This window comes from Solanum pennellii, chromosome 4 (assembly GCF_001406875.1).
Source record: "Solanum pennellii chromosome 4, SPENNV200".
Taxonomy (NCBI): domain Eukaryota; kingdom Viridiplantae; phylum Streptophyta; class Magnoliopsida; order Solanales; family Solanaceae; genus Solanum; species Solanum pennellii.
Window position 1 is genome coordinate 61,063,770 of NC_028640.1, and position 16,848 is coordinate 61,080,617.

At 30.2% G+C, this 16,848-nt stretch overlaps 1 long non-coding RNA gene across 3 annotated transcripts; it reads right to left on the reverse strand.

The window, feature by feature from the left end:
• Positions 1–2,595: 2,595 nt before the first annotated feature.
• On the reverse strand, positions 2,596–6,615 carry LOC107017412. 3 transcript variants are annotated; one of them, XR_001456493.2, is made up of 6 exons: positions 6,448–6,614; positions 6,195–6,290; positions 5,162–5,510; positions 3,786–4,079; positions 3,338–3,582; positions 2,596–2,854 (listed from the first exon to the last, which is right to left on the reverse strand). It is a non-coding gene; the product is annotated as an uncharacterized LOC107017412 (long non-coding RNA). The 3 variants fall into 3 exon arrangements; XR_003577813.1 differs by having other exon boundaries at positions 3,786–5,425; positions 6,448–6,615; XR_003577812.1 differs by having other exon boundaries at positions 3,786–5,510; positions 6,448–6,615.
• Positions 6,616–16,848: the final 10,233 nt, after the last annotated feature.

Below are 16,848 nucleotides of genomic sequence, written 5' to 3' on the forward strand. Positions count from 1 at the left end.
TTATATATGCTGGATTTAATCTCTAACCTCCAAATTAAGCTTCAATATCCAGTGAATTGATATTGTTTCAATTATCACATGAACATTTAATGAGGATTAAAATTAGAATTAAACACAAGTAAAAGGAATGGCAAGAAGCAAGAGTTAAGAATGTTAACTATTGAATTTATAGGTTTTGAATAGTAATTTACGATTCTGAATAAATACAAGATTTTAGTAAAGTTGTAACTTCTCGCACAGTCTCTAGTAACTTTTCTCATTTTTGAGAAGTTTGTTTTTCGAGAGAAATATATTCTAAATATTAATCAATCATGAGAAATTTGAAACATTATTCCATCCATACTGAACACACCATGTGTTAATAGTGTTTTTGTGTAATAGTGTCATTATATAAAAAATGATCTTTATTGATAATGAACTAACGATAATAGTTTAATTGCTGTTAAATATGTTTTTTAGTATATTAACACTCTTTATAAATGTCTCCAAAGTCTAAAGAAACATTTAATCCAATGAGAATTTACTAATGTTCATTTAACTATACTCTTTAAGTCTTTATTAATGTACATATTTGTTGCTTCTAATGAGCCAGTCACTTAAGATGTATATCTATATAAACTATATTAAAAGGTCTTCTTTATGTATCGTGATTAGAGAGATTAATCTCCTTTTATAAATTTGGACCTTATATGGGTGTGTTTGGTACGAAGTACAATATGTGACTTTCTTACTGTTTTTGGTTAATTAGTAGAAATTATTAGAGTTTTGGTTAAAATCATCCCTGAAGTATGACTTAAACCTAAAGTACATTCTTATGTCATATAAGTGAACAAAAACATTCTTGCATAATCCAAAGAGCTGCAGGATTCATCCTTCTGTCTAGTTTTTTAAGAAACTCACGCCACCAATAAAAAAAATTTGTTAAGTCGAATGAATATATATAAAATACATGATTAAGCTAGTCAAGTCGAGTGATTTTTCTAATTTCTACTTATTGAGGATTTAAATCATATTCATACAAACTATATTCAAAGCATAATACATATAATAGACCCTAAACTTGACTTCAAATTTAACTTTGACCTCCAACTTCATAATGCAAAAACAAGCACTTTAACTATTTAACTTTTAAATAAATAAACACATGAGTCCTACATGACACAATGGATGTAGGACACCACGTAGGACAAAAAACGACATGTAGAATGACATATAGACATGTGTGTCTATTTGTTCAACTTTATACAAGTTTAAGTGTTTACTTGTGCATACTCAAAATTGAGGGACAAATATGATTCAAAGTCAAGTTAAAAGACATATTTATGTATTATTCCTATATTCAAATTCTTAACTTTCTTTAAATACAACCTCAGTTTTTCAAAAATTTCAAATAAAGTTAATTATTTTTTATTTTGATAACTAAATACTTACGTAATTTCACTAAATTTCTAGCATTTTTATACATTGTATAAAATGTGAATTGCATTGTATATGACATACATACGTACTGAATAATTTATTAAAGAAAATCTTTAAATAGTTGAACGTAATATTTTTTAAATGAATTTTTTTATATAATCTTTCTAACCATTGATGCCTGCCATATCTATATATTTCAAAACTTACGTATTGTTGCAAGTCAATTTACTTGATGATGCAAAAAAATATAAACTAACAATACAGAAAATTTAAATTCTGAGAATGAAAAAATTATTTCCTATCCATATTCTTATTCTTTTTAGGTAACTTTGATCTTTTGTGTGGCTAAGACACGATCAAATTTAAGACTATTTTTTTATTGGCTCACTCGATTTCTTAATAAAAAATAGACTGAAAGATGATTCTTGTTATTATTTAGATAATATAAGGATGTATTTTGCCAACTTAGATAATATAAGAATGTATATTAGATTTGAGTCATAATTAAAGGATTATTAGCCAAAAACTCAAAATTATTATCTCAAAATTATTTTGTATATAATCTAGATAAATAAATGCGTACTGCTACTTACGAAACTTAATTTTTTCTATTTGAGAGAAAATATTCTTTAATTAATACTTTTAAACTTAATTTTTTCTATTTGAGAGAAAATATTCTTTAATTAATACTTTTAACCAAACAAACATAAGAAATCTCTAACAAAACCCTAAGATTGCGGATGTGATCTAGCAAGTGAGCAAAAATGAAATAGTAAAAGAAAAACTAGAAAAATATTTTAACTTTTGCTTTACTTCCAAGCTAAATGGTAGCCTGCCTTGTTGTAGATTTATAATATATTTGATAAAAATGAGTGAGCAAAAGGAAGGAGAAAATCTTGAAAAACTTAATTCACTTATTCAAAAGCATTATTGTTAGATCTGAAATGGATAAATTTAAGTTGTTGTTATTTTGAATTATTAAAGGCAAGTCTTTCTATACTCTATATATATACTAGAAGACACGGCCCGTGCCCAACAAAATATTATTAATCACAGATGATTGATCGCTCGAAGGAATTATTAAGCTTTTCAAGAACTCATTTGAGAATACAACTTAACAGAATAATATGATATGTTTGGCTTTATGTAATGGTATGATACTCGTACATTAATATGAAAAAGGAAAGAAATTGGTATAACACTACATTAATTTTTACAATTTGAATACAACTTCCCAATAGCATAGTTAATAAATCATTGCTATCAATAACATAAAGATTATACAATACAAATTGAGTAATTGAACTTTAACACAAGCAACTTATATGATGTTTAAAATGTCTTCATTCTCTCATAGCGTCTTTGCAAGGTATATGTTCGATGTTTGTCCTCATGGCAAGAGCGGCAAACATAGTAGGGGTATCTAATGACTCTACTGTACATATCAAAGGAAAAAGTAATGACATACAACATAGTAATGATAATAAAAAATATAAGTGTTAACAAACATCAAGTGGGTCATGAGTCACAAAACAATCCTTCTTATTATGTCCTCGCCCTCTCTCGTCTTCTCTATTTCTTTTTGGAAATTCACTTAATAAGTCAACTTCCACTTTCTGTGAGTGCACAGCTTGGTCTTAATTGTATTAACCAAATATAATCGCCACAAATATGTATTTTGCCAAGTGATTCTAGATAACACGGTAGTACAGCTATAATAAGTTGTTGAAATGTAGAGACTCCGAAATGATTTTTGCTTTGATTAAAATTTAGCATTGCATATCTATGTTGATTGGTAAGTTCTAAGGAAGTTTCAATCTTGTCTTCTTTTTTTACTATTCTTAATTCGTTTGTGACAATGACTGATATTTGAAAATGATTCACCGAACATGTATGAGGAAGAGAAAATTGTCAGTACCTTTTCTCCTTGCTGCTTGAAATTCTGTTCAAGGTTCCACTGTAGGAACACGAATAAATCCAAGGGAAAAAATAATTCGACTTTGCACAAAGAGGTGATCGGCATCAGCAAGTCCAACAATGATTCAACGTTGCATAAAGAGGTGGTAGGCATCAGCTAGTCCTGCAAGATACATTCTCTTGCAGAAGTAGTAGGGAAAGAGCAGTTGTTGTTAGACGCCCAATGGTTTCTTCAACTTTAAACACCTAACAGTGATGAAGAACACAATAAATCTCTACTTCGCGTACACATAACACTAATGGAAGATATTTTAGCCACCTAGTTACTTGAAATAAGAGCACCGAAAATTGTCACATACGACAACCTTCTAAGAGATTTTTCATTGAAGGAGATTAGGATATATCAAGCTGATGGAAAAAAGGAGAAAGAAGAAGGTTGAGGAACTCACCTGAGACGGCAATTTGTTTGCCGATTTTCACTTGTTATCGCACTGTACTCCTTTTGCAAGATCAGCTCTTAGATGAGAATAATCAAATGATGAAGGGTGAAATGAAATGTCGGATTGAATCACTGAAGCCTCAGGACTAAGACGAATAGATATGATTGACGAAATGAGGTCTTCCCCCTTACCTTAGTCAGACTGGCATGGAGCTCACTTGAGGAATTAGGAAGATGAAAGAAAGAAAAGTGTCAATGGCAATGAAATAGACCCATTTGAATTAATCTTATAGATGTTATTACCCTGCAAAATCGAGAACAACCTGAGAAGATTTTTGTGCACCATTTAAAAGCTCCAAAACAGTCAATACAGTATAAACCAGGAGCAGTTGAACATTTTACTACATATTCCCTCTACTTTTCTTCATTATAGTCATCAGTTCATAAAGACCACAACATCAAAAAGAGAATAACCTAGCTGCTATCACGCATGTCTTCTCTATAAATAATATCTTTCATGGAGCTAATGTATAATCTTTAAATATGCATTAGTCCATTTAGGAGCAATGCCAGATGCGCATATGTCACGCTTCTCATTCATTTTTTCCTACAATTTAATGAAGAATGGACAGTAATTGCACGGATCACATACACTTATCAAGATGCATCAGTAGCTCCAGATTCCATCAAATTGTGATGCAAACAACATTTTACTCACAGAGTTATCATTTTACTTTGGTTTAGCCACTACTCAACTTAGAGTATACCTCAATTAAAACAAATGTGCAGCTAGAGTTGAATCACATTTAACTAAACAAAAGCACTCCAAAAAAAATTTGGTTAAAAAATAAGGGTAATGTCAATTACCCTGCTCATTTGATATATATCATCTGTATCCCTTTTATTCTTAAAGGGATAATTATGGAAGCTATTAAAGCAACTTTAAAGAGATTTGAGTTCTCAGTAATGACTTTACAGGTTAGAGCTTTATATAGCTAACAATGTATTTTACTTTCCAACACCATCCCTTGTTAATTGAAGTCAAGCTAAGCATGTATCTCAAAAGTATATAATAAAACAAGTTTGAACCTTAGAAATTTTCTTTATGAAATTCAAGCTTATGCCTGTCGTGCGTGAGAAATCTTGGGACAGATGTCTTAGCTCTTCAATCAGATCTTATGGACCACAATAAAAGATACTGACATATGCATAAATTCAAAAATAAATTTTTTTAAAAAGGAGCAAAATATTACTTATAATTTGATGACGACAATAGTGTACCCAGTTTAATACCTTGTGAGGTGGAAAGGCGTTTTCAATAAACTCTAAAACAAAAATTTATTAATAAGAATGAATAATGAGTAAATATGCTAGATAAGTACTAACCAATTCTTTTAATCTAGATGATTAATTGCAATGTGTTTGAAAACTTGGCGCCACTTTGATCCAACAAAATGAGTCTTCACACTTGCTCCAGAGACTATGTCAACACCATTTTTAGCTTGTTGGATGCTTGAAGCATAGTAATTAGTGCAGATCATGAATCAACTTTATTATATACGTTGGTGCAGTAGTTATGAAGCTGAATTAGGGATTCTTGATCGTTCTTTGGGACTCATCCATCACACTCTTAAACCACACAAATGAGCCCTGCTCGCAAGTTACAAAATAGAATAGGCTCCTCGTCCCCTTTGTTTAAAAGACCAATTTCATGTTTTCAACATTAAGAACTTCCCTATTATGGAACTCACAGAAGTGCAAGAAAAAATCATATACCAATAAATCAAGAAACTTTAATTGTTGGAATTAGCGTCCATATCTTCCGTTTAGTTGTACTTTAGCATTCAGGTCACATGAAAGTTAACAATTTCCTCCTTATTTTCTTGTTCCGAATCAAATTGTCTTAGATAGCTGTTAGCTGAAGATACCAAAAATCAGTAGGATCATTTTCTACAAATCTTTTTGGCATCTATTTTTCACCTTTTGTCAATTTTAATTTAAAAATACAAAACATCATATGACGAAGTTGTTTTCAATTGCTTTTGAAGGTGAACCATTATAGTGTTGGGATTTCTTGTTTTCAATATTAAGAACTTCTCCATTATGGAGTCCACTCGATATGTGGAAGAGAAAATCATATACCAATAAACTAACAAACTTCAATTGTTAAAATTATTGTCCATATCTATTACATTTAGTTGTATTCAGGTCAAAATATGACCCAAAGTAAATAGTCAAAATTCTATCAAGTGAACAATTCATAATCATCTATATTTGCAGGCGAGAACACATACTTTCGTTAAAGAGGAGGAAAATCAAATGCTCAACTAAAGATAAATCAACGGAATTTGCAAATAAATCAATATACAATCTACATAGACTTGGATATCTAGTCTAATCAAACAACTGAAATGCTTACCGCTATTACTCTTTTCAGAATCTTCTTCCTTCCTCCAAATTGCATGTGCCGTTTCAAACTCTAAAATTGACAATCTTTTCCTGGCCTCTTTGCCATCTGGGCCAAATGGGCAAAAAAATATTATCGAAAAAATTTAATAATTGTCAATGAATTTCTAATAGTGAAATCACTTCCAGATAAAACATGATGAGGAATTAGCTTTTACTTCACAGAAAAAAATAGTAATGAAGCATCGAATTGAAGAAAAAATAACCTAAATCATTTTCGCACAGGAAGAAAACTTTGAATTCAAGGGAATAAGAATGAAGAAGACGAAGAGCGAGAATTAGTAGCATAGTACATAGTGAACAAATGTGGCAGAATAATGGCTCTAGATATTATCAAAGTGGTGGATTATTTATGTTTAGTCAGGAATGAAAGACACGTAGAAAAAAATAGTTGAAAAGGCAAGTATTCCCTCAACTTCAAATATATTGACATGAAGCTAACATGCGAAAGTTGAAACTCCCTCTTCTATATANGTATAACTTACATAAATACCATAGTGTAAAACCTAAATTACCACCTATCCCTATTATTTTTATAATTACATAAATTTCATATTTTTTAGATATTTTATATACATAATTAAGGATCCGGATATATTATTGTTGATACATTATGTATCAATCTGTTGCACTTATTAAGGGAAAAAAAGCTTTAAAATCAATTTAAAATCTCATAGTGTCCATTTGTTCCACTAATTAAGGGGGAAAACTGAAAATTAAATTAAGATTCCACAAATTACGTTATTCCATTCAAAATTATTATCAAGAATTCAAAATCCAGTAGTGTAGCAATCCAAAAAAATCAAAAAATTAAATTTCTTCTTCTTGTTCATCGTTCTCTCTGTTTCATAAAAAAATTTGTCAAAATTTTGAAAAGCGGGATGAGTTATGAAGGATTGTATGGAATTGTTGTTGGACAAACGATTTCTTTTTTAAATCTTCAAGTTCATCGAATATCTTTTCGATTTTGATTCAAGATTATCAAAAAAATTGAGATTCTAAATTCTTCTCCAGTCATTGAAGATCCTTTCCATTTTGTTCAAAATTGACGAAAATTTTGAATTTCAAAATTATTCTCCTAGTTCATTGAAGATTCTTTCAATTCTGATTAAAAATTATCAAAAATTTTCGAGAAGATACATCATGAAGATCCTTTCAATTTAAATTGATAAGTGTTGTATTTCTACTTGGTACACTAAATAAGAAAGTGTTGCCCATAAAATTTTAGGTTTGAGATCAATACATTATTATTTGGCAATTGTTATGTTACAGATACATTTAGTATAAATTCAAATTTACGTATCATAACTAAAAAATTGGTGCATGATATATTATTATTTATGTATGTTCTTTTGTTTGAGATCATGAAGATCCTTTCAATTGAATTGATAGATATTATATTTTTACTAGATACATTAAATAAGTAAGTGTTGCCCATAAGATTTTAAGTTTGAGATCGATAGATTATTGTTTGGTAATTGTTATGTATAAGATACATCTAGTATAAATTTGAATTTACGTATCATAACTAAAAAAATAGTGTTTGATACATTATTATTTATGTCTGTTATTTTATTTGAAAAATACAACACTTTAAATTTTTTAAAAAATACATTATAGTAATTGTTTGAGATCGATACATTATTGTTTGCTAATTGTTATATATCAGATACATTTAGTATAAATTTGAATTTACGTATCATAACTAAAATAAGCGTTGATACATTAATCGTTAAGTAAGATACATTATATTTTATACATGATACATTAATCTGATGCGCGAGATACATTAATCTGATGCGCTGATACATTAATTTAATGCACAAAAATGAGGGATATTGAAAATTTGTAAAACAATAAATTTAAAGCTCGAGCATGTGTCCTTCCTCGATTTCTTCGCTCACAAATGTATCACGAATATAGTTTGATATTGTGTACGAAAACATATTCTTCTAAATTTGAATAACCGTAGAAGATACATAGCAACACTTGATACATGACAAAATGTTAAATTTGGTAGAGACTACTTCTTTTCATTTCATAATGTAGTTTCACCAGCAAAAGAGGATCTCCTAAAACTGATCTTTTTGCAGGAAACAATATGAATACATCATATCTATTACATTTCTTTTATGCATATTGTGAAGGTGAAAATGGAGGAGAATTCGGTAATTCTTTAGAAAAAATTGTAAAGCGAAAACTTGAGTTGTTTTGAAAAAAATTGTGGAGAGATATAACTGAAAATAGAGAGAATTAAATCTGAAAATTAAAAAATGAAGGAAGTAAAGATTGAGGGAGTAAAAATAGGAAGAGATAGAGTGAGTAAAAATAGGAAGAGGTTGAGGAAGTGAAATAAGGAGTAAAAATAGAAAGAAAAACGTGTATAACTTTATGTATCTGGAACAATAGGTTTGAAAGGAAAAAGAGGGATTTTAGAAATATTTTTAAATGATAGGGAATAATAGAAATTATGAAAAATAAAGATGTGTATATAGGTAATTTATCCTAATATATATACTAGAAAAAATGACCCGTGCATGCACGGCCCAACATGATTCAACCATTTAATTGATGCTAAATAAATTAAAAGTCATCAAGTGAAAAAAAAATGTTACTACTATAAATGATAAATATTTTTTATTATAGTATATAAATGATAAATATTTTTTTATTATAGTATATTTATGCAGATTTCCCTTCTTTAAATGGGCTGACACGGTTAAAATTATAGTATATTTATGTAGGTTTCCCTTCTTTATATGGATTGACACGATTTAAATAAAACAATATTCATCAAAGCAACTGAGAGTACATATTAAGGAAGGACTACACACAGTTACTACTTTGATTTCATGTTCTTAAACAATTTATTTTTCCAGTTGTAACTCAAGTTGTTAAACTAATTGTAACTACAAAACTATATGTCCAATTGATCAATTAATAAATGAAAAGGGCCAATTTACCTGTTTTACATCATCCAAATAGCTCATACAACATAATATTTTCAAAAACCATAATCTCTAAGTAGTATGTTGACCACAATTATCAAAACTACTTCCATTGCTAGAAATAAGTAAATTCAACAACCTGGTGAGTACAACAAGGTAGTATCACCACGGGCGGATCTACTTAGGATTGTGGGGTGTCACGCTATCCACGAGCTTTGGTCGAAACGCGATGTATATATAGATGTATTATGTACCATTTGTATAAATAAATAAATGGTACCCACAGAACCAAAAGGCGTTGTAGTGCCACTGGTAGAGGGTGGTACTCTTGCCTCTCAGACCCCGGATCAAATCTGGATGACAACATTTAAAAAAAAAAAAAAACTCGCAGGATGAGGAATTTAGCTTCAACGATTCATATTTTGAAGATTATATTTCCCTTTTTTCTTTTAAATTCTAGTTGACTTTGTTTTAATTAGTAAATATTGTTGACTAATTTAAAAATATTAATATTTAATTTTTTATAATTTGTTATTAGTTATTTGTTTGATGGAGAAGTGTTGAAAATAGATTTAAACTATGTTACATTAAATGAATATATTCTCTATTAATGATTTTATTAAAAATATCCATATGGTTAATAATTTATTCAAAAAATGTCTGCACTACTAATATTTTGATCCTAAAAATGTCTATATTGTTATTTTATTATGTCAAAAATACACCTTTTCTGATGAACATAATTTTTTTCTATTTTCTAATAAAATTATTGTTTTTAAAGAGTCACTTTCTTGTTTCTTTTCTTTTGAAAACATTTTAGCTAAAAAAAATGGACATAGTAATATTTTTCTTAATCTCATTTTATAATTTAAATACAATAATGTGATGTCTTTTGTAAATAATATCATAGTGACTTCATCTTTAATTTTTTATTTAGTTATAATAATATCCTTTTTTCCTAATAAAATAAAAAAATTTATTTCTTAATATTTTTAGAATTGATTAAGTAAATATTTAAAATATCACTTTCTTCCATGAAGTAGATAAAAAATGAAATATGAAATAAGAGTGATGATTAATATTAAAGTGATTCATTTAGTTTGTTAGCAAGGGACATCTTTACAAATATAAGTAATTTAAAATATATAAACTCTTTACAAATATAAGTAATTTAAAATATATAAACTCGTCGAGAAATATTATAAATGAATAATATATAAATATTAGTAAAATTATTTTAAAAAAAGTTAAGCTTTATGAATTTTGTATGGAATCGAAACCTAAAGTTGATTTAGTGATCTAAGCAATGTGTCTACTTGACAGCCACGAAGTTCAAATCCTAAATCCGCCCTTGAATATCACCCTCCATTACATGAAGAGCAATATAACAATATATACATGAGCCCCAATAAAATATTATATGTAACAAAACTTTTGTTCTACAATAAAATAGTCTAAATTTCGAGAGACGATAAAAATAATTTAAATTTATATGATCAATTGTAGCTTAAAATTTCTCATATTTCTTCATAGCTTCGCACTCTTGTATTTTTCAAGCCTCTTTTGTATTTATTTTTTTTTGAGTCGACGCGATTTCGAAAGTTAAACTCTATGTTGCCAAAAGTAGAGACTTCCTGCATAGACTTTGCTTATGGGATCATCATATCATTTAAGAGTTAAAAAATTCAGCATATTGAACACTATAGCTTGTTATTTTGAACTATCATTGAGTTATGTCATGAAATTAGCGTCAAACACTTTTTAGCTTATTTTTCCTCCTCAAAATTTTATCCTGAACAAGATATAAAGAGTATTGGACATTCCAAAGGCATAGAATCATAATTGCAACCTGTTATTTGTAGTTTTGATGATTTGACAAACTTAGGGACCTTGTAAAGGTACCAGGTTTCTTACTTGAGTGTTGCAGATGAAACAAACTCAGGGACCTAATAGAGGTACCAGGCTCTCATAGTGACAAGCCTGTTGACTGCCAGCCGGAGAAGGTACAGAAAGTAGGTGCACACTTCCCGATGGCGTCAGAAAGTGAGACTTCTCCAACCAATGGCAAAGAGTTTAAGGAAAGTGACTTGTCCATATAAAAGGCACTTTCCTAAACATCCTTGGCAGTGTTTGCAACTTGAGATAAAACTCTTCAAGATATTGCAAAGGCTGCTAGTAAACAAAGGCAGAATTATTCCAAGAACAACAGCAATCTCTGGAGCTTTTCGTGTAGTTGTTTAGGAATACATTCTCTTGCTCTTAAACTGTAAACTATTCCTGAATCTATAAAGGAATCAGTGGGTGGTGTTAAAAGTCTAGGTTGTCCAGGTGGGATAGCTTAGTGGGTAGATTGTTTTCTACTTAGGCTTATTAAGCAATAGAGACTATTGCTTAAACGTGAGATTAAAAACTTCTTCTCACATTTGTTGTAATCGTGTTTTACTTTTGCTTTGGAAGATTAGTGAAAACGATTGAAAATCCTGTGAGACAGGTCGGGGGTTTACTCCCTTAAGCAAGGAGGTTTCCACTTAAAATCATCGTGTTGATTTTACTGCATTTAACTTTCTGGTTTTATTCATTAGTGTAGTAAGGGACCTGGTCCATTACTTGTTAAGTGAAGACATATATTCTATCACAACCCTATGTTAAGTGGAAGGAATTTACTATGACTATAGATGCAGGTACTAAATAGACTTAGTGGATTTCCTTTCAATTCAGATATCTCATTTTATACCTATAAAACACCTGCAAATATGAAGGAAAAAAAACAAGTTAATGATGAGCTTCAAGTTAGCAAAGTGTTGTAGTAGCACCAAAGTCCTATATACTGTAATGCTAAGCCAATGAAAAGGTTATACTGAGTTTCTTTGCACTCAAAAATTTTATGAATATTTTCTCAGCTCTCTTGCCAGGTACCAAAATTAAAATCGCACTTAACACATGACAATCATATATGATATAATTTCCCACACACACTCTGAGAAAGTTTATCGGATATATCTAAGATTTTAAAAAGTGTATCTTTCTTATGTACGTTTCAAGGTTATAATTGTGTAATCACAATTAAATAAAGTATAATATAATACAGAATAGAACAATACCAAACAAAAATAAAAAGAAACAGGATTTATTTACTTGTGATAAAAATTAGAAATACCATAAGAAGAAAACAAAGAGAAATTGCACATTTATAAATTATTCTTACTCGGCATATATAGCCCATTATTATTATTCTAGAAACATCGACCAGTTAAAGAATTACATTCCCTACCTCCAACGATTATAAAAAAATAAGACAACCTCTGCTTGCTTCTATCATCCAAGATATAAGCACACATTGCTTCCATCATTCAAGTACTAAGAAGGACCAGTGAGAACAAAAAAATGACAATATGTAAATTAGTGTTCTACATGTGCAATTCAATTTAGCACCTTGAGAAATAGCGAAATCGAATTGGCTCTTTATCCATTAAAAATTATCTATGATTAATTCAAAAAGGAGAAAATAATAGCCAAAAACATACAAATCCACACATATAGCAGGGGCAGCAGAATGGTTATATATATAGCAGCCAAAAACACCCCTGTCCAAAAAATTTATGATACGTGTTTATTCAACTTTACTATGGAAGACACGTATGTAACATAGGAAATGAACAACAAGAGTTATCAATTTGATAACTGTAAATGACTAAAATATCCTTGTATTTCATTTTAAAGACAAACAACACACATATTAAAACTCCCTCTTCTATATAAGACTAGAAAGTATAGCATGTGCCAGCACGGGCCCAACACAATATCAGAATCACTAAGCTATTCAGGATCTCAAGTAATCAATTTTCAGTAATGGTTAAGATCCTTAAGCACATGTTCAAATGGGACAGAAGAGAGGATTGAATAATCAAACGAAATCTTAACATAATCTAATGTTTGTCTCTGTGCTTTATTTATAGTCATTGCAAAGCATAGACGTATATGGAACTGTGTTCTTTTAAAAGAAACAGGTAGTTTTTCATCCTCTGATGATAGTAATGGTATTCTTGATATAAATACGTGTTTGTCTCTGAAATCACCACTTGCAATTTTACAACTTATAACATGTTTTTTGAAATCACAGCACACCAATCGTGTGAAAAGCAGAACTAACATCAGTAAGTGTGCCCTGCTTCTTTCAGAGAAAATTTGTCTAGAAGTCTTCTCATTAATTTTAGTTTGTTGCTCCCCAGCTTTGAAAAGAGCTTTAGCATCATGATCAACCAAAGCTCTATCAACCTGAGGGCTTCTTGCGCATTGTGTTTTACACAATAAAATTTTATCAAATAAAATAGTAACAAATAATATAAAGGATATCCCATGATCACGTGATAAAATGAAGTCAAGTACTTTATTGTTGCAATTACTATCCATATATTATAACTACCAACACATCAATCAATCCTGAAACAGGATATAAAGCTGAAAAAAGTATGATGGAGAGCTCTGCATAAAGCTATTGCCATCAATTTCTTGTAGGATTTGGATTGAAATCCAACATGTTGCCAATTAAGAATTGGCCCTTCTACTGTTGCCAAACGGATAGTATGACTTCAGCAGTTCTAAAATCATAGGAAGATAGTTAAAATGACTCGAATAAGAGGCTACCCAACATTTGTGAAACATGACTTTAGCCTAGCTAAAAATATTCTTTGCTTTTAATTCACAATTTTTGGTTAAGCATTATACACATTCTCTGTGTGAAATGCCACATAACGCACGAAAAGGCAACTATTGGCCACAACATAACACAAAAACTTACAATAAAAGCAGAATTCAACAATTCTAAAATCATAAGAAGATAGTTAAAATGACTCGAATAAGAGGCTACCCAACATTTGTGAAACATGACTTTAGCCTAGCTAAAAATATTCCTTGCTCTTCCTTCACAATTTTTTGGCTAAGCATTGTACACATTCTCTGTGTGATATACCACATAACGCACGAAAAGGCAACTATTGGCCACAACATAACACAAAAACTTACAGTAAAAGCAGAATAACACAATGAAGTGTCCGTAATAGAGAAACTCCAACCAAAAAAGAAGAGAAAGATAAATAAATCTCACTAATTTAAGTGCAAATAATTTTTCAACATCTTCCTTCATAAGATTCAAGTCATACATGCAATTATTTCTTTGTGTAGCATCAAGTGGTAATGTAGAGTAGCAGCAAGAGTAAGCAAGAAATTGCACTGGAAATTAGAAAAAAAGAAAAGCTCAAGAGGTACAACAGTTGCATAACAGTCTAGTTAACCAATGTTATAGTATATAAATCAGCTAAGTGTTATGAAAAAGGAAATAAAGAATTAGTATACAAGCTAAGCACTTGGGGAGCAAAAGAAATATGTCCAGTCGTTGAAAAAGTATTTTGAAAGATTAAGAAAACCAACCGGCTTGCTCTACCACTTGTGTGGCATTGGAGATGAACCTACCTGTATAAAGAAACTATTTCTTGTGAGGTAAGGTATAATACATTATAAATTAATAATTAAATCACAATACAATAAGCTATATCTAATGTCACATTAGCATATCTAATATATCTTTTTTTTTATCTTTCTTCGGCGGAGCATTGTTGCTCATCTCAACATGTTATTTTTTCAACTTCACAAATTACAAAATTTTAGGATTTTCAATCTATTTTACCAAACGTGTTTTTGTTTTTGTAACCTAACATCTAACATGCACATATCAGATCGCTTTTCATGTTTGCTTTTTACCTAGCTCTAAGCCTCTAAATTCTTAACATTTATTTCTCTTTTCATAGCCTTCTTGTTGCTCAATTAAGTTCCTTTCGTCTATCCTTTCATTCTTCTATTTCCAGTGTAAAATACTGGTAAATTTATTTATGGTATTTGTATAATAATGACAAAGACTAATTCGAGCACTTCTATTTGTTAAAATGTTATCTAACTGGTCGGGAAGTATACTCACTGCATATTCTCAATTAAAATTTGTATTCGAATCTTTCAACAACTAATTACAAAACTTTCAAAAGCTACAAGTCAATCTCAACAACTCAACCCCTTTTAATCTGCAGGGTTATTATCCCAAAAGGAAGCAATTTCTTACGGCTCAAAAGTAATTTAAAAATAAAAAATTCTTATAACCCGAAACAAAAGCCTACAGATTTGAAACCCACAGTAAAACATATCAAAATATCTCTTATAGCAAAAAAGTAAACCTAATCGTCAACAGATCTTGCAATCCAATCTAGCAGGTGAGATATACAAAAAATCAAATTGGGTCTTCTTCGTTCTCAATAATAATTTATCTAAAAGGGAGAAGATAGTGACTGAAAGCACACCTGCAGAATAACACCAGCGCACACAGAGTAGCTGCAGCAGAAATTTTCTACATACAACAATGGAAGAGCAAAAGTTTTAGGTATTAAAGCTGAATTAGAAAACTTCGTGTTGCTTGAGAAAATTCCTGATAAAAAGACACGTATAGAAAAAAGGAGAATTCAAAGAAAAATTCATCACTTAGATAAGGTGAAATGATCAAAATACCCTTGTAAAATAATTGAATAACAAAGAGCACACATGTTAAAGAACTTTAAACTGTCTCTTCTATATAAGACTAGGTAAGAGTTGCCCGTGCAAGCACGGGTCCAACGTTGCAATATTTTTATAGGTGAATGTAATGATAGTGCATACATTGAGACACGAGATTTTACGTTCTACATGCTGCATTTTGACTGCTATATTTTGGCCCTTTTTCAGCGTTATTCAGCAGCAGAGAGCACGTCTAGGATAAGAGGAAATGAATTTAGCGTTTAGTTATGGAGAGGATAAATGTGGAGCGTGATTGCAACATTTATGTACTTGACGGTTTGCAAGAATAGCAGCAAAATTCACGCTATCAACAACAAAACTGCAAAAGTGTCGGCCATCAACATTTATAGTAGCCGAGTAGACAAAAGGGTGGTGCTAGCGATATCGCAAAAAAAATAGTATATACTACGCTGATAACAAAAGGAGAAAACGGTTAGTTATTGAAAAAAAATAGTGTAAAAATATATCTAAGTTGTATAATTTGATTATTTAATTAGGAATAAGGTGAGTATCCTGCAGGTTGTCATCCAAATGTAGGCATTATTCTGCGGAAACATGGGTCAAAAAAAAACAAAAGAAAAAGCAAATGAAAGTGTAAATATTTGAAAAAAATATTAACAAACATGTGAGTCATCGACAGTCCATCCCGTCCCTCCTTGTATAATCAAAGTTCTGATGAGACTACAAGTTGCTGAACCAAGTTACTGAAAAGCAATATGTGAACAATTACGTCCACAATCAATGACAGTGTTCGAGCTAATGAATCATGATACTACCCTGGTTTCATTAACAATTAAGAAACACAACCTCAAGGTATTGTCATCCTCTTTATCACTAGAGAAAGACTTATTAGACAAGTTATATACCAATTCAACCAAAAAAAAAAAGAATCAATCAGTAGCAGACTACTATCATCCATGCCACTACCAGTTCCCAAACAACAACCTCACTCTGATATTACATATCTCATTCACCAAGCCAAGTTGAATGGTTGGTATATTGAACCCCATGAGGTACATACAATAATTTAAAATTTGTTTTTTTTTGTACTAACTTAAACTTTTA